General features: G+C 44.5%; 1 long non-coding RNA gene across 4 annotated transcripts in view; it reads right to left on the reverse strand.

The window, feature by feature from the left end:
• Positions 1–16,853, reverse strand: part of LOC140483958 (uncharacterized) — an 85,103-nt gene that overhangs the window by 38,860 nt on the left and 29,390 nt on the right. For 2 of the 4 annotated variants that reach the window (XR_011962097.1, XR_011962094.1), the window contains exons 3-6: positions 15,477–15,559; positions 12,258–12,344; positions 8,426–8,530; positions 3,394–3,499 (exon numbers count right to left, since the gene is read on the reverse strand). This is a non-coding gene — a long non-coding RNA (uncharacterized lncRNA). Of the gene's footprint in view, positions 1–3,345; positions 3,500–6,318; positions 7,052–8,425; positions 8,531–12,257; positions 12,345–15,476; positions 15,560–16,853 lie in introns of those variants that run through there. The other 2 variants (XR_011962095.1, XR_011962096.1) reach the window with 2 other exon arrangements.

Below are 16,853 nucleotides of genomic sequence, written 5' to 3' on the forward strand. Positions count from 1 at the left end.
TCACCTCCTGACAGTATGTAGGCAAGATACAGGAGGGGCCAAGGATAGATCCATGAGGGACACCAAATGCATGGAATTCAGAAAGGAAAGGGAGTGTGGAGATGGAGCAGGATTTTCCAACAAACGTGAGGTCAAATATCAGTTTTTCACAGAATGGGAGAGAAGGACCATAACCAGAAAAGACAGAACAAGGAACAATGTCTGTGAATAGGTGAAGGGGACTGATGAGGTGGAGGAGAAAAGAGAGTTGGAAAGTCTATGGTTTAGTGAGATTAGGGTAAAGGGTCAAGAGGAGCTCTGATAAGGCTTGACAGGAGATGAGATTGGAGAAAAATGTAGGTTTGGACAAAAACCAGGAACACCACGTGAGGGGGGGGGGGGGAAGCAGCAGATCGGATTATCTCAGTCTTAGTGACAGAGAACCTCCATGTGCTCCAAACTCTTGTTGTTGGAGAGAAGGATGGAGGAGACAGGATGATGGACAGTGTTTCACAAAGAAACCAAACCTGGGTAAGTGATATTTAAAGTGAGTGAACAAACCTAATGTATTTAAATTTTATCCAAAATATTAAAACAAACGACTGAAAGTCCTGGTTCGAATCCCATCTTGGCAGATGGTGGAATCTGAATTCAAGAAAAAATAACTGGAATTAGGAATCTCCTGATCTCCATGGAAACATTGTCAATGGCAGAAAAAACCCTCCCAACCTGACAGTGGCCCAGCCAGCTACTCACTGTATTAATCACTGCAAAGTCTTAACAAAGGAATGAAACTGGATGGACCACTCGTCATCTAAGAAGGCACTCGAAAATACAACCACAGAATCAGCCCTCTCAATGGTGCAATGTCCTCCAGACTAACATCTGGAGTTTGGTGCCAAATTGTGCCGAGCTCTCTCACAGACCAATCAAGGAACAGCCTGACGTACTCATACTCATGAAATCAACCCTTACAGACAATGACCAGACACCACCATCACCATCCCAAGAGATTGAGATTGTAGTGATGGAAAAACACAACAGGTCAGGCAGCATCCGAGGAGAAGGAGAATCGATGTTTCGAGCCTAAGCCAGTTATCAGCCTGACCTGCTGTGCTTTTCCAGCACCAGACTCTTGACTCTGACCTCCAGCATCTGCAGTCTTCACTTTCTCCTGAAATCTCTGGATATGTCCTGCCCCACCAGCAGGACAGACCAGGCAGAGGTCATGGCACAAGACAGGGAGGATTTGCCCTTGGAGTACTCAGCATGGACTCCGGACACCAGGAAATCTCATGGCTCCTGCTGATTACCACGTACTGTCCTTCCTTGGCTGATGGATCAGTTCTTCTTCATGTTGAACAACATTTGAAGGAAGCACTGAGGAAGTAAAATGGTGTCAAACGTACTCTGGGTACAGGATTTCAATGTCCACTATCGAGACGAGCTCTGTAATAGAATTACTGACTGAGGTGGTCAGGTCCTAAAGGGTATAGCTGCTCAACTGAGTCTACAGCGGGTGGTGAGGGAACCAACAAGAGGGAAAAACAAGAGTGATCTCATTGTTATGAATTGACCAGCTGCAGATCCATCTGTCCATGACAGTATCAGTACGAGCGACCATCACACATTCCTTTTGGAAACACAAGTCTTAGCTTAAGGTTGAGAAAAACCTCCATCGCGTTGAGTGGCACGATCACCGTTCTAAATGGGACAGACTCTGAAGAGATGTAGGATCTCAAACTCGGTATCTCTGAGGCACTGTGGGACATCAACAGCAGCAGAACTGTACTCCAGCACAATCTGTAATCTCATGGGTTTGCAAATCCCGCTCTCACCCATCACAATGGACAGGAAAGGAGGGCATGCCATGAGCAGCACCAGGCAGACTTAAAAATGAAGTGCCAACCTGGTGAATCTACCAAACAGGACCATCTGCATTTCAAACAGCATCAGCAGCAAGCAACAGAGCTAAGTGATCCTACATCCAGTGGAACCGATCGGAGCTCTGCAGTTCTGCCACACCCAGTTGTGAACGGTGATGGACAATTAAACAACTCACTGAAGGAAGCATCACAGATATCCCCACCCTGACTGATGGAGGGGCCTCACACACCCATGCACCAGATAAGACAACAGCATTTGCAGCAATCTGCATCCAGAAGTGCAAAGTGGGATGATCCATCTCAGCCTTCTCCAGTGGTTTCTAACATCACAGATGTGAGTTTAAGCCAGTTCGGTTGAGTTTGAATAACATCAAGAAATGGTTAAGTCGTGCAAAGGCTATGGGCCCTGCAAATATTCTGGCAATAACACTGATGGTTTGTGCTCCTGAACTTGCCACCCACCAAGCCAAGTACCGCTCCAGCACTGGCATCGACCAACAATGTGGAACATTGCCCAGGGATGTTCAACACAAAAACACAGGGCAATACAACCCAGCCAATTTCCATCTATCAGTCCACACTCGATCAGCAGTAAAGTGATGGAAAATGTTATCAATAGGGCTATCAAGCAGCAGCTGCTCAGCAACAGCCAGCTGAGTGACACTCATTTTAGTCTCCACCAGGACCACTCAGCTCCTGATTGTGTTACCGCCCTGATTCACAACCTGACAACCAGCTGAATCCCAGAGGCGAGGTGAGGGTGACAGCCCAGTCCCACTCTAAGGCCACTAAGCTGATTCCACCCTTGTCTCAGCTCATATACACTCATCCATCTTGTCATATCTCCAGACTTCATTATCCAAACATACTCCTGGCCAGCTTCCCACATTCAACCTCCCTGTAATCTCAAGAAAAACTAAATCTCTATTGCCCAAATACTCCCTTGTACCAGAACTTGTTGATCCATCAAAAGGCTGCTATTCATAATCAAGAACATAGAGCTACAGCGATGTATAGCTTGGAAACAGACCCTTCAATCCAACCCGTCCATGCCGACCAGATATTCCAACCCAATCTAGTCTCACCTGCCAGCATCCGGCCCACATCCCTCAATTTAAAATTCTCACCCTTGATTTAATTCCTGGTTGTGATCATCCCTAGCTCGCTGCATCACACACCCTTTGAGACCTCGACAACCCATTCTGTTTGAGACTCCCAATGATCTGTTAATTCATTACTTCACCAGTGTGGCTGCTTTCACAGTTGCCAAAGCAACACGTTCTGAAATTCACAGCCAAAACCTCTCAGGTGTGCTTTCCTCCTTTAAGACATTTCTCAAAACCTGCTTATTTGGCAATGCTTTTGGTCACCTGACCTAATATCACCATCTCTGGCCTTATGTTTAAAATTCTAAATAATATTTTTGTGGAATTATAAGCATGACAATAAAAATATGAACTGTTGTTGATTTGGACATTACCTTCAGATCTTTACTGTTGCTGAATGAATACTCTGTAATGTCTCTTACCCAACCACATTGTGGGAGCACCTTCACCACACAAACTGCAGCTGTACAAGAAAGTCAAACATCACCCTCTCCCAGGCAACAGGGATTTGGCATTAATCACTAGTATCTGTGGAAGGAGAAACACAGTTGATGTTTCAAGGAGTGCAAAATGGATTGCAGGGAATGAAAACGGTGCAGAATGAGATAGTCAGAAATGGAAGGAAGATACACTTGCTTATTGGAAAAAGGAATTCTTGACCATTAAAGATTTTCCGGAAAATATTGATAAGCAGCACATGGTCAGGGGCTGGGCGGCAGTGAAAAATTAACTTACAAAAATGTCTGTAACAATAATAGTAAAAAACCAAACAGACCAAAAATACACCCATTGTTCAAGATTGAGGAAGCTAGATATTGACAAAGTGGTCATGAGGGAACCCAGAGATGAAGCAGAGCAGTATAAGCTGTTACGATCCCACAGTCATAGAGATGTATAGCACCGACACAGACCCTTCGGTCTAACTCATCCTTGCCAAACAGGTATCCGAACCTAGTCTATTCCCATTTGCCAGCACTTGGCCCATATCCCTGTAAACGCTTCCTAAACATATCATATGTCTAGTTAGATGCCTTTAACATGTTTTAATTGTACTAGCCTCCATCACTTCCTCTGGCAGCTCATTCCACCCACTGCATGAAAGAGTTGTCCTTTAGGCCCCTTTGACATTTTCTCCGTTCACCCTAAAGCAATGCCCTCTAATTCTGGACACCACCACTCCAGGGAAAACACCTTGTTCATTTACTCTATTCATGCCCCTCATGATTGTATAAATCTCTATAACATCACTGCTCAGCCTATGGCACTCCAGGGAAAACAGCCCCAGCCTTTTATGCCTCACCCTGTAGCTCAAATCCTCCAACCCTAACAACATCCTTGTAAGTCTTTTATGAAACCTTTCAAGTTTCACAGCACCCTTCTGATAGGAGGTAGGCCAGAATTGCACACAATATTCCAAAAGTGACCTAACGAATGTCCTGTATAGTAACATGACCTCCCACATCCTATACTCAATGCTCGAATCAATAAAGGAAAATATACTAAACACCTTCTTCAGCATCCTATCCTTGACTTGCAAGGACTATGAACCTTCAGTCCAAGGTCTCTTTGTTCCGCAAACATCTCCAGGGCCTTGTCATTCAGTGTATAAGTCCTGCCCTGATTTGGTTTTCCAAAATGCAGCACCTCACATTTATCTAAATTATACCCCATCTGACCAATATCTCATTGTAATCTGAGGTAACGTTCTTGATTATCCACAACACCTCCAATTTTGTATGACCTGCAAACTCATTTACGACACCAAATCATTTAAATGAATGACGAAACAAATCCAGAAATAAACATCCATTTCTCTGAGATTGAATGTGCTCTGTGTAAATCCTGCCCAATGACTCTGTACCAGAGAAAGGCTGCACATGCGCCTGGCTGCACCTTGCCCCCTAAAAAACTGGTGGCTCCGCATGTTTCCAGTGAATTCTTGCCCCAAATAAAGATGGTGGCGCGCACCCATGCCTGCAGCCACACAGAGGCAATTCCCCGTTTACTGAAAACACAAGACTGTGATGTTCAAATTTGTGTTTTCCGATGTGCACATTTTGTTTGTAAAACCTCTCCGCTCATACAGAATCTCTCTCACCTCCTGCGGTTCCACAGACAGCCTTGATTTGCGGTTACCTATTATCTGCCTGGTTACTCATTTGTCCTTAGTGTATTTGTACAATCACCTTTTATTCTCCTTAAACCTATTTCCTGAAGCTATCTCATGTCCCCTTTTTGCCCTCCTGGTTTACCTCGAGTATACTCCTACTGCCCCTATACTCCTCTAGGGATTCACACAAACACAGCTGTCTTTACCTGCCATACGCCTGCTTCATTTTCTTGACCAGGCTCTCAATTTCTTTCAACAGGCGGCATTCCCTACACCTACCAGCCTTGGCCTTAACAGGAACATACTGTCTGTGTACTCTCATTGTCACAGGCCTATGGAGGCAATGGCAGATGAGGATACAGAAGCAATCATTCTCAGTAAAGAGGTAATGTTGGGAAAGATAACAGCCTGAAGGTAGATGGGTATCCAGGCTCTGATGGATTGCATCCCAGGGACTAAAGGAGATGGGGGGGGGGGTAGGGGCTGGGGGGGCTGGGGGGGGTGGAGGGGGGTGGAGAATAACAAATAGACTCGTGAAAATTCACTAAAAGTTGGTGGATTCTGGAATGGTTTTGACAGACTGGAAGCTGCAAATGTGGTGCCACTATTTTTCAAAAGGACCCGTTAGCTTAACATCTGTAGTGGAGAAAATGCTTGAACCTCTCAAGGAAGTAGTGGTGAGATATCTGGGTAGAAATTGTCTCATTGAGCAGACACAGCATGGATTCAGGAAAGACAGGTCATGTAGAACACATTTACTGGAATTATTTGAGGATACGACGAGTGCGTTGGACAAGGTGGACTCGGTGGATGTGGTGTACCTGGATTTCCAGAAGGTATCCGATAAGTTGCCACACAAAAAGCTGCTGAATAAGGTAAAGATGCACAGCATTATTGGTAATGTATTATCATAGATACAGGATCGGTTAACCAGCAAAAAATAAAGAATGGGGATAAATGGGTGTTTGGATTAGTGTTGGCACTACAACTGTTTGCAATTTACACAAATGTTTTGGAGTTGAGGACCAAGTGTCCGGTGTCAGAGTTCACATTTGATACAAAGATGAGGTAGAGCAATGTCTGCAGAGGCCACTGTCAGTCTGCACAGGGATACAGATAGGTTAAGTGAATGATCTGGCAGATGGAGTTCAATGTTGGGAAATGTGAGGTCATCCATTTTGGTCGTACGAACAGAAAACTGGATGATGAAATGGTGAAATCTTGCAGCATTCTGCTGTGCAGAGGGAGCTGGGTGGCCTTGTGCATGAATCTCAGGAAGTTGGTTTGCAGGTGCAGCAGGTAATTATGGCAGTGAAGGGAATATTGTCCTTCATTGCTAGAGGTATGGTTATGCTGCAGCTGTACAGGATGCTGGTGAGGCCACACCTGGAGTACTGTGTCCAGGTTTGGTCCCCTTACATTAGCAAGGATGCACTGGCACAGGAGGTTCACTAGTTTGAGTTGGGAGTTGAGAGGGTTGGTGTATGTGGAGAGATTGAGAAAACTGGTTCTATAATCATTGTAATTTAGAGGAATGGGAGGTTGGATAGGAAAAAATAAAATTATGAAGAGAGTAGATAAGACAGAAGCAGGGAGGCTATTTCCACTGGGGTCGGTTCAAACTACAGAGCATTACCTCAAAATAAGGGGGAGCAGATTTAGGACTGAGTTCAGGAGGAGCTTCTTCAGTTAAAGGGTTGTGAATCTGTGGAATTCCCTGCCGAGTGCATCATTTGACGTTATCAACTTGAATGCTTTTAAGGCAAAATGTAGATTTGTGAACAGGAAAGGAATTAAGGGTTATGGTGAGAGAGCAGGAATGTGGAGCTGAGGCCATGAAAAGATCAGCCCTGATCTTATTGAATGGCAGAGCAGGCTTGAGGGGCCAGATGAACGTTCTTGCCTTGTGCCATCAAAATTGGCCTTTGTCCAATTCAGAACCTTAACTTTTCGATCTGGTCTATTATTTTCTGTAAATATTTTAAAAATAGAATTATCAGAGAATCCCAACAGTGTGGAAACAGGTCATTCAGCCCATCACATTGATACTGACCCTGAAAGCCTCTTAACCTGCCCCTGTAACATTGCATTTCCCAGAGCCTGCACATCCCTGAACATTACGGGCAATTCAGCCTGGATAATCCACCCAACCTGCACATCTTTGGACTGTGGGAGGAAACCAGAGGGCCCAGACGAAATCCATGCAGAAAACCCCAATAAGGTGATCATCCCATTCTCATTTCCCAGTTCCACCTAAATAACTTCACTGACCATACTCCCAGGAATATCCTCCCTAAGCAAAAACATAATGCTATTTCGAATCAAAAATGCCACTCCCCCTCCTCTCTTGTCCCCCTTCCTATCCTTGCTATAGCATCTATACCCTGGAACATTAAGCTGCCAGGCCTATCCATCCCTGAGTGATGCCTCTGTAATTGCTATAATATCCCAGTGCCATGTTCAAAACCACACCCTGAGCTCATCTGCCTTCCCTGTCAGGCCTCTTCTATTGAAGTAAATGCAGTGCAACTGCTCAGTCCGTCTTCATTCTGTTCCTTGCCCTTGCCTGCCTTGACTATTTGACTTCTGAACTGTACCAGCCTCAGACATACCTCTATTCTCACTACCTTCTTGGGTTTATACCCACTCCCTCACTGGTTTAATGCCTCCCGAGTATCACCAGCCAGTCTCCCTGCCTAGATATTAGACACCTTCCAATTGAGGTACAATCCATCCTTCTTATGCAGGTCAACTCTACTCCAGAGGAGATCATAATGATCCAAAAAACGTGAATCCTTTTCCCCTGCACCAGCTCCTTAGCCACCGATCCAGCACCACCTCCTCCTCTGTAATATGGACATTTTTCAAGATGACACCATTTATTTCCCCACATTCTATATCTCCCATGTACTTCTTCACAGTAAACACTAATGCAAAATACTTGTTTCCTATCTCACCCATCGCCTGCAGCTCCACACAATGGCTGCCTTGCTGATCTTTGAGGGTCTCTATTTTCCCCCTAGTTAGCCTTTTTTTTTCCATGTATTTACAAAAGCCCTTCGGATTATCCTTAACCCTATTTGCCAAAGCTATCTCACGGCCCTTTTTTGACTCCTGATTTCTCTTTTAATTATACTCCTACTGCCTTTATACTCAAAAAATTTTTTTGATTGGAATAAATGCAAAATATAACATCTTGACAAAACAAACGAGGGCAGGACTTACACTCAATAAAAGTAGAGCCTTGAGTAGTGATATGGGAACAAAGCGACCGAGGGCTTCAGGTCTTTGAAATTTGTGTTACATGTAGACAGGGTGGTTAAGAAAGTGCTTAGCACACCTACCTTCATTGTTCAGACCTTTGAGTCCAGGAGTTGGGACGTTATGTTGAGGATGTACAGGACGTTGGGGAGGCCTCTTCTGGAATACTCTGTCCAGTTCTGGTTGTGCTGTTATAGGAAGGATATTAAATTGGAGCAGGTTCAGAAGAGATTTACCAGGATGTTGCCATGAATGGAGGGATTGTGTTCTAAGGAGAGGCTGGATAGGCTGGGAATTTTTTTCACTGGCGTGCACGAGGTTGAGGGGTCACCTTATTACAGGTTGACAAAATCAGAAAGTGTTTTGCTGGGGGGGAGGGGGGGGGGGGATTCAAAACTGTGCTGCATTCATTTTGAGAAGAAATTAGAAAGATTTCAGAAAAGACATTAGGGTTTTTAAAAAAATTATACATGTGAAATGAACTTCCAGAGGAAGTGGTAGCTGTGAATACAATTACAATATTTAAAAGACATTCAGATAAGTACATAACTAGGAAATATTTGGATGGATGTGGACCAAGCGGAGGCAGGTACAATTAGTTCAGTTTGGAATTATGGTCGGCATGGACTGGTTGGACCACAGGGCCTGTTTCCTTGCTGTATAACGTTATGACTCTAATCCTCACTAACTCTAAATTCCTCCATCCTCAACTCTCCCGATCACTGTCACTTCATCCAGCCTCACAACTCTTCCTTATTTATATAATTCTTCACCAGCCACAGAACGCTCCCTATCTCATGTCCTCCAGTTTCTCAGATCTCTGTGATATGTGCCTTTCTTTCGTTCCAGCCTTGAGGATGCCCTCATTCACTCCGATTGGTTGGAGGACAAACTGGTACGACCTGGTCCTCCAGTACTGCCCTCTGCCCCCTATTGGCCTGCGCTGATATCAATCATTCGGGGCCCATTGTGAGGTGAGTGGTGGGATCCTCCCTCTCTCTGCCCTGGGATGAGCTTCAACATTCACAGTCAATGGGGGCAGTATCACAGAGCACAGGGGCTGGGGCTATTCAGCCCATTTGGGATGTACCCTCTTCCTCTGGAGATGCTGCAAATCTGTCCCAATTCCCTTCCCCTTTGCCCATAGCCCCCCAAATCTTCCCTTAAAAAGTAAAATTCCAAATCTGTTTATGAATAACTGCTGAGTCTGTGTCCAGCTGCCATTCAGACTGTTCCAGATACTCAGAACTTACTGAATAAAATAATGTTCACATATTCACATTATTTGCCAATTACCTGAAAACAGTTACTAAAATTGTGACATTGTTAACAATTCCCCTCACTCTGCAGATTAGATATCCTAGAAACAAATTTGCACCTGGTCAAAATCACTGCTTAACCTTCTCAGCTCCAAGGACAATTATCTGTGCTTCTGCTACCTCTCCACAAAAGAGGAACACATCTTATTTTCATTTATTAGTGTCATAGAGATGTACAGCACAGAAACAGATCTTTGGTCCAATTTGTCCATGACAACGAGGAATCCTCAACAAACGGAGTCCCATTTGCCAGCTATTGGTCCGTATCATTGGAAACACTTCCTATTCACGTACCCAATCGGATGCCTTTCAAATGTTGTAATTGTATCAGCCTCCACTACTTCATCCGGCAGCTCATTCCACACATACACCACACACAGCTTGAAAACTTTGCCCCTTAGATCCATTTTAAATCCTTGCCCTCTCAACTTTAGTCCATGTGATCTTGTTTTGAACCCACCTAACTGGGGGGAAATGACCCTGGCTGTTCACCTTATCCATGCCCTTCATGACTTTATCGATCTCCATGAAGTCACCTCTCAGTCTTTGCCTCTCCAGGGAAATTAACCCTGGCCTATTCACCCTCTCCCTGTAGCCCAAATCCTCCAACCCGAGCAAAGTCTTTGAAAATCTTGTCTGAACTCTTTCAAGATTCACAACATCCTTTCCAGAACAGGGAATTTCGAACTTAAAACATAATTCCTGAAATGGCTTAATCAATGTCCTGTCCAACCAGAATTTGACGTCCCAGCTTCTGAACTCAATGCATTGACCAATAAATATAAGCATAACAAACACCACCTTCACTAGTCTGCCTACCTGCGACTCTACTTTCAAGGAACAATGAACCTGCACTCCATGGTCTCTATGTTCAGCAACATTCCCAAGGACTTTACCATTAAGTGTACAAGTCCTGCTCTGATTTGCCTTTCCAAAATCCAACAGCTTACATTTGTCTGAATTGAACCCAGTCTGCCATTCCTCACTCCAATGGCCCATCTGGTCAAGATACTGTTGCATTCTGAACTAACCTGCTTCATTGTCCACTACACCTCCAATTTTGGTGTCTTCTGTAAACCCACTGATCATATCTCATATATTCACATCCAACTCATTTATTTAAGGACCTAATACCCATTCCTGCAGGACAATGCTGCTCACAGGCCTCCAGTCCGCAAAGCAAGCCTCCATCACCACCCTCTGCCTCCTACCTTCAAGCCAGTTTTGTATCCAAATGGCTAGTTCTCCCAACATTCCATGTTATCTAACCTTGCTAACGAGTCTGCTATGTGGAACATCGTTCAGTGTCCATATAGACAACGTCCACAGTCTGCCTTCATTAATCATCTTTGTCACATCTTCAAAAAAACTCAATTAAGTTAGAGAGAGAGAATTTCCCACACACAAAGCCATGTTGACTATCCCTAATCAATCCTCGTCTTTCCAAATACATGTAAATCCTGTCCCTCAGAATCCCTTCCAACAACTTACCTACCACTGACGTTAGGTTGACTGTTCTCTTGTTCCCTGGCCTTTCCTTACCACCTTTTTAAAATAATGGCACCCATCTTCCAGCACCTCACCTGTCACAAACAATGATATAAATACCTTAGGGAGGGGCACTGCCAACACCTTCCTAGCTTTCCACAAATTTCTGGAATACACCTGATCAGGTCCCAGGGATTTATCCACCTTGCTACTGTTTAAGACATCCAGTACTTCCTCCTCTGTAACATAGACACTTTTCAAGTTATCACTACTTATTTCTCCAAACTCTCTAGAATAGAATAGCATAGTATTTCTCCCACATCCTGTTGTTCCATAAATGGCCTTGTTGATCTTTAAGGGGTCCTATTCTCTGTCTGGTTATTATTTTATGCTTAAAGTATTTGTAGAATCTCTTTGGATTCTCCTTAAACTATGTCCTGGAGATATTTCAAGTCCCCTTTTTGCTCTCCTGATTACCCTCGAGTACATTCCTGTAAAAACGTGATCCTGTACTCCCAATTCCTCCGCCTCTGCCATATCTGCTCCCAGAAGAAGAAATTCCACTCCAGGACATCCCAGAAAGGTTTCCTCTTTCAAGGACCGCATTTCCCTCCCACTTGATCAACAATGCACTCCAACGCATATCCTCCACTTCTTGTACCTCCGCCTTCCCCCCACCCCTCCAACCACAATAAGAATATAATCCCCCGGTCCTCACCTGCCACCCACTAATCTCCATTAACCTCTGCTATGTCTGCTACCTACAGTCAGACCCCACCACCAGGGATATATCTCCCTCCCCAGCCCTTTCTATCTTCTGCAGAGACCATGGGATCTTTGGTGCTGATGTGCTGCCCCACGGATACTTCAGTCACTCGCCCTACCAAATGGCCTAGTGAGATTATCATTAGATGGATAATCCAGACACCCAGGTAACGTTCTGGGGCCCAGGGTTTGGATCCCGTCACGGCAGACAGTGGAATGTGAGTTCAATAAAAATTTGGAATTAAGAATCTATTAAAGACCACGAATCCATTGTTGATTATTGCGGAAAAAAAACTCATCAGATTCGCTAATATCCTTCAGGGAAGGAATCTGCCATCCTTACCTGGTCTGGCCTACATGTGACTCCAGACCCACAGCAATGAAGTTGACTCTTTACTGCCCTTTGGGCCCAGCCAGTGACACCCTCATCCTGTGAATGAATAACAAAGAAGGTCAAGTCTTGTACACAACCATACTGTTCTTACAGATAAGTGATCTCTCAGTAAATTTGCTTCTCAACTCCCTGCTGACTATTGGGGAAGTGGGGAGGCGGTCAATAGTACCATCCCAATAAGGGGATCATCCCTTTCTTATTTCTCAGTTCTGCCTGGATGTACTCCCAGGAATACCCTCTTGAAGCCCAGCTGTAATGTTATCCCTAATCAAAAATACCTCTTCCCCTGCTCTTTTGCCCCCTTTCTATCTTTGCTATAGCATCTATACACTGGAACATTAAGCTGCTGGTCCTATCCATCATTAAGTTATGCCTCTGTAATTGCTATAATATTCCAGTGCGATGTTCAAAACCATACCCTGAGCTCCTCTGCCCCCTGCATTGAAACATATGCAGTGTAACTGCTCATTCTGTGCCTTGCCCTTGTCTGCCTTGACTGTTTGATGTCTGAACTGTACAAGCATCAGACTTAGCTCTTCGCTCACTCTCTCTCTGGGTTTACCCACATTCCTTCACCGGTTTAATGCCTCCTGAATAGCACTAGCAACTCTTCCTCTCCAGTGCCAGTACAATCCATCCTTCTGATGGAGGTCAATTCTACCCCACAAGAGATTCCAATGATCCAATAATGTGAACTCTTCAATTCCTATGTCATTGATACCAATAAACAACAGCCTCCCCTCAAAATGGTTATTCTCCCCTTTAAGAATATTCTGCTCCCTCTCTGAGACATCCTTATACAAAAATTACACATTCGAATAATAAACCTTACACTCATCAGGTCATCATAAAAGGATTACATGACACATTGAAGGTTTGGGGAGACCTTTTGAGAGAATGCGATGATTCAAAGGAGAATTTTTAAGCAGCAAATGGGATTGATCTGGAGCACAATACTCACACACACAATGCGAATATCCAGATCCTGATATACTGAGTAATTCAATCAGAGTTTAGCAGAATATTTACTGAGATTACCATCTGAATGTCCACCTGTAATATCCCGTGATACAAGTATATAAAATCTGTCACTATCAGTTCAAGTTAGAAACTCACACCATCCCCTCCTTGTGGCCCAGGATTACTGTACATATTACCCTTGAGGACATCAGCTGTCAACTCAGGGGGAAATCTGTGGGTTTCTAGGAGATTCCAACTGGAGATCTCATGTGACTGAACACAGCTGTTCTTTGACACATTGGAGAAAATGATCCAAGGGTCAGTGAGTTATGGGGAACAAGAATGACTTTCTTTTCTTTCATTCCGTGCTGCCGCTCTGCCTCATCAATAAGACACGGGTGTGAAAGGCTAATGCCTAACGATGGGCAAGTTGTCTCCATCCTGACCAATGGGTAGGAAGATCCTCCCAATCACTCCAAAGCGTATCCCTAAAAAGATAGCAACTCTGTCTGCTTCCCACTGCCCAGTGCTCCCAGTAAATGCTTGGAAGAATGGGAAGGGGGGGGGGTGATATCTCCTAGAAGAGGCATAACTGTAAATGTCTAAGAGGATTATGAAAAGAGAGAGATGCACAGGAGAAGGAGGCAACAAGTTGCCAGATGGGGTGTAACTTGGGAAAAATGGGAAGTTGCTCATTTTGGAGGAGATAATAAAAGAGCAAAGTACTATTTAAATGGTGGAAACTGTAGAAAGCTGCACCACAAAGGGACCTGGGGTAATTGTTCAGTAAACACAGAAAGCTACCACACAGTTACACCAGGGAATCAGGAAGGGGAATCGAATGTTTGTTTCAAAAGTTTTCAGTATTAGAGTTTGGAGTATATACCTGAGAGTAACGTGTGGAAGTGCTGGTGAGACCACCATATCTGCAGTAATGAGAGCAGTTTTGGTCCCTTTAGAGAAGGAAATGTGTCACTTTATTGGAGGCATTTCAGGGAAGATTCAATGAGATGATCCCTGGTTTGGAGGGATTATCTTTTAAATAAAGGCTGAAAAGTTTGGAACTCTACTCACTGAATTTTGGAGAAAGAGAGGTGATCTCATTGAGACAGATGGGATTCTTAAGAGGTTTGACAGGATAAATACTGAGAGGATGTGTCTGAGGGTAAATACTGAGAGGGGAGTCTGAAACCAGATTATGAGTCACGGAATCAAGGGTTCTGTTTTGGATTCAAGTTTAAGGTGACACAGATGCGGGTAAGGGGTTTCAGTAGCAATGGAGCTGGGGTGAGGTGGAGAAAAGCAACGTTTAAGAGATTGGAATTCCTGGTGTTGTGATTGTGTGGATGTCTGATCAGAAGGTCACCTTGGGGTCAGATAGAACAGCAATATTGTGAAGAGTGTTGTTCTGCCTCAGAGAGTTCCCAGTGGGAGGAAGGGGCTCAGCAGAAAGGTAAAGGTAAGGCAATGGGTTTAACCATGACAATGTTTCATTGGCTGAAATTGCAGCTAATCGAGTAGTGGGAATGTGATAAGCAGTTTGATAACTGAGTAACAGTGGAGTAATGGAGAGGGATGATGGGGAGGGAGAGCTGGGCATCGTCAGTATACATGTCAAACCTAACACAGTGTTTTTGGATGATATCACTTCCTGGCACTATTTACGTGAGATACAGGAGAGACCAAGGATAGATCGTTGAGGGACAGCAAATGCAAGGAATTCAGAAAGGAAAGGGAGAGTGGAGATGGAGCAGGATTTTCCAACAACCGTGAGGTCAAATATTAGTTTTTCACAGAATGGGAGAGAAGGACATAACCAGAAAAAGACCAACAGACAGAACAAGGAACAATATCTCTGAATTGGCGAGGGGGAGTGATGAGGCAGCAGCAGAGGAAAGAGAGTTGGAAAGTGAGTTTAGCGAGATTAGGGTAAAGGGTCAAGGTGAGCTCTGATAAGGTTTGACAAGACACTGGAGAAAGATGTAGGTTCAGGACAAAAACCAGGAACACCACGTGAGGCAGTTTGACTCAGTGGGCTAGTGGGAGGGAGAGAAACAGCAGATCGGATTATCTCAGTCTTAGTGACAGGGAAACCCCATGTGCTCCTCACTCGTTGTTGGAGGGGAGGATGGAGGAGACAGGACGATGGACAGTGTTTTACAAAGAAACAAAACCAGGGTTAGTGATATTTAAAATGAGTGAACAAACCTGATGTATTTAGCTTTTATCCAGAATATTAAAACAAACGGCTGAAGTCCTGGTTCGAATCCCATCTTGGCAGATGGTGGAATCTGAATTCAAGAAAATAAATAACGTATTAGGAATCTGAACTCCATGAAACCATTGTCAATGGCGAAAAAATTCCTGCCAACCTGATAGCGGCCCAGCCAGCTACTCACTGTACTAATCACTGCAAAGTCTCAACACAGGAATGAAAGTGGATGGACCAGTTGGCAACTAACACGGTACCAGAAATTACAACCACAGAATCAGCCCTCTCGATGGTGCAACGTCCTCCTCACTAACATATGGTTTTTGGTGCCAAAACGTGGAGAGCTGTCTCACAGACTAGTCAAGAAACAGCCTGACATAGTCATACTCACGGAATCATCCCTTACAAAGATAACCAAACACCACCATCACCATCCCTAGATATCGAGAGTGTGGTGCTGGAAAAGCACAACAGGTCAGGCAGCATCCGAGGAGCAGGAGAATCGATGTTTCAAGCCTAAGCCCTTCATCAGCCTGACCTGCTGTGCTTTTCCAGCACCACACTCTCGACTCTGATCTCCAGCATCTGCAGTCTTCACTTTCTCCTGAAATCTCTGATACGTCCTGTCCCACCGGCAGGACAGACCAGGCAGAGGTGGTGGCACAGTGGTGTACAGACAGGGAGGATTTGTCCTGGGAGTACACAGCATTGGCTCCGGAGACCAGTAGGTTTCATGGCTCCTGCTGATTACCACATACCATCCTCCCTTGGCTGATGGATCAGTTCTCCTTCATGTTGAACAACATTTGGAGGAAGCACTGAGGCAATAAAATGATGTCAAATGTACTCTGGGTACAGGATTTCAATGTCCATGATCGAGACTTGCTCTGCAACAGAATTACTGACTGAGCTGGTCAGGTCCTAAAGGGTATAGCTGCTCAACTGAGTCTGCAGCGGGTGGTGAGGGAACCAACAAGAGGGAAAAACATACTTGATCTCATTGTTATGAATTGACCAGCTGCAGATACATCTGGCCATGACAGTATCGGTAAGAGCGACCATCACACATTCCTTTTGGAGACACAAGTCTTGCCTTAAAGTTGAGAAAAACCTTCATTGTGTTGAGTGACACTATCACCGTTCTAATTAGGACAGACTTTGAAGAGATGCAGGATCTCAAACTGGGTATCTCTGAGGCACTGTGGGACATCAACAGCAGCAGAACTGTACTCCAGCACAATCTGTAAAGCTAAGTGATCCTACGTCCAGTGGAACAGATCGGAGCTCTGCAGTTCTGCCACACCCAGTTGTGAACGGTGATGGATAATTAAACAACTCACTGGAGGAAGCATCACAGATATCCCCACCCTTAC

Source organism: Chiloscyllium punctatum, chromosome 12, assembly GCF_047496795.1.
Source record: "Chiloscyllium punctatum isolate Juve2018m chromosome 12, sChiPun1.3, whole genome shotgun sequence".
NCBI classification, from domain to species: domain Eukaryota; kingdom Metazoa; phylum Chordata; class Chondrichthyes; order Orectolobiformes; family Hemiscylliidae; genus Chiloscyllium; species Chiloscyllium punctatum.